The sequence below is a fragment of the Branchiostoma belcheri genome, unplaced genomic scaffold (genome assembly GCF_001625305.1).
Source record: "Branchiostoma belcheri isolate BF01 breed outbred unplaced genomic scaffold, Haploidv18h27 scaffold34, whole genome shotgun sequence".
NCBI lineage: Eukaryota > Metazoa > Chordata > Leptocardii > Amphioxiformes > Branchiostomatidae > Branchiostoma > Branchiostoma belcheri.
The window spans coordinates 1,857,142-1,859,718 of NW_017803954.1; the positions used below are offsets into that span (position 1 = coordinate 1,857,142).

The following is a 2,577-nucleotide window of genomic DNA, read 5'->3' on the forward strand; positions in this document are numbered from 1 at the left end:
ATTCTCACATTAGCCACTCTTCCAACTGAACACCTGCAACATCTGAAAAGGAGAGGCTGCTTCCTATCATTCCCTAGTTTCACTAAACACATGTATTATCAAATTAACACCTTGACTTAAAAACTTCTTTTCAGTCAGTTTCTTCATATGAGTCTATGATATTGCATTGAAGCTTTTTCTTCTTCCACAATAATGTCTTGATTAATTGTTTCAAAATCAACAGGTCTAGGAAGTTCTGAAGGAATATATTTTGTTCAGGTGATTGTCACAAACCAATCGTAAATGTAATTCAGATGCCTTCAAGCATTGATCAGGTGGTCCCATAAATAAGACACACAATAGGCTGCTGTTGTAATGATGTCTTCTGCTCTGATATACAACTGTGCTTACATGACTTTAGCCCTCATTACCTATGGATTACTGCACAAAGTGGGATTTTAAGATCAGTTAACCTTGCACTTTGACATGGTTGACAATTTCTTGTGTGTGTGATTACTATTACTTCTGTTGCTTATTACTGTAATTAAGTGTGCATAGTAGACAATATCTTGTTCCTTCTGTCCCGGTCAAATCAGAGGAACTGTGAAAAGATTTACGGTTGTATAGCTGTACCGTCCACCCATCATTATGCCAGGATGATATAGCAGTGTGCAGAGTAACAAAATGGACTTCCGGCTGTAGTCAGAGGTCAGCTATTGTTCTTTGTCAGGTGCGCCAGAAAAGGCAGGTACAGTACGACATGATGTGTGCCTGCACCAGATGTGGGTGTTGTATGGCACTTGATGCTGCAGCTGAATTCTATTAATGAAACATTTACAAGGACACATGAATCAGGATCATTGTGATGTTGCACTAAGTTCTACAAGTCATGTTGGTTTTGTATGTCAGACAAAAAAATAACTATATCAAAGACAACTGAATTACATGGGTTTTAGTTTCTTATAGCTATACACGACTGCATAAAACAGGCAAGATACTTCATTTTGATGCTGGTATGAGAGAAACGTACATGTAGATCTGTGGTCAACCTTTCTGTCACAAATACCTCGAGCTGCAGAAAGCCCTGAGATCATGCCATTCCCTCCCTTCTCTCCGATTTATTGCCATCAAGTACACTGTCTCCTGGGAGATGGGATGTGCAAGAATGTGGCGAATCTTGCCGGAAGGTGCAGGTGTGTCGATTTACAAATTCACGGCATTCTGCTGTAGGCCCAGGGCCATGTTTGTCGCCAAACCTCCATTTGTTGTCGGGCAATTTTGACAATCAAGCTCAAGTTAGTGACATGTTGTGAAAAGAACAGAGGAGGACAGATGACTATCTTTGAAATGGACTATTTACCCAAGGAGCGAGGGGAAACAAGATTCTTTCAAAAACCTTGAGATTTCCAGAACATCTTAAGATTTTTTTTTATTTTCAATGATGTGTGACAACTCCTGGGGGTCATTATGATCTGTACAGTAACAGGGATCCAAAGTTTTCTGCAAAATAAAAGCTATGTATTGAGCTAAGTATAAGCTGAAAAAGTTGGACTGAAAAAGTGCAAAGTTGTTTTTTTTTAAAGCACAAAGCTGAACTCCAACATCCAAACTGGCCTTGAGTGTAGTTATTAGCAAGACAGGCGGCTCTTGACCATGGCCAGTGTAACAATTTTTTCCTGATGAATTTGCTTGGTGGAAGGCCAAGAGACCACTCCTATAAGGCACTGATCTAAGTCTGGTTTACTGGAACAGCACCAGAGTCAGAAACACGAGACAAGCTCAACTCACTGAGAGTGAGATCTAACTCACCCAACAGGAGAAGCAAGGGTTATAAAGTTTACCCAATTGTATTAAATTTTGCACACTTTTAACAGTTGCACATTGGAGAAGATGTATTATATTAATTGGGCTGAGAAGAGTCACACCCCCAGTATCTGATTAAAAAGCACCACACTTACTGATAAGTATACACCAGATATATATATCTGCTATGTCCTAAGACTACCTGGAAATGTACTGCTACAAAGCAACATGTGATTAATTTAACATATTTAATTTCTTTAAAAACTGAGTGTGCCTGGATATCATTTGTTGATACAAAATCTATTATTTTTGAGGTCCTTCATTTTCACCTTCAAGAAAGTTGGAGAGTTCTCCTGAACCACAGTGTCATCAGATGTAGTGATGACTTAATGTGATATACAGATAAGGAAGACTTCCTGCCCTTAGGGCCCATTGCAGAAGCCATCACTCATCTCCACATTGCACTAAAACACAAAGACAGGACAGCCTCGGACAGGTATTGGAAGCATGTAGTCAATAATAGGACGCTGGACATACTAATTTTTCTAGCATCTCCAGAACCTGCTGGGTGGTCGGATGAGAGCGTCCCTTGGCAAGGCAATGTTTTGTCTTTTTGTTTTCTCCAGACTGCTGAATGTCATTCTGTAAGCAGGAAAGTGTCGTCCCAGCACCAATTTCACTGATGACACCAAAATATGACTGCCGTCAGGACATGCAAGTGTACGGACGACAAAAAGACTTGTTTATAACCTCAGCTGTCCGGTGAATGGCAGAGGTCCCGCCGGCCAATGAGGC

At 40.4% G+C, this 2,577-nt stretch overlaps 1 long non-coding RNA gene across 8 annotated transcripts in view; it reads left to right on the forward strand.

The window, feature by feature from the left end:
- The window catches only part of LOC109475493, a 33,775-nt gene that overhangs the window by 23,001 nt on the left and 8,197 nt on the right, over positions 1-2,577 (forward strand). The gene's annotated exons all lie outside the window — the stretch shown is intronic.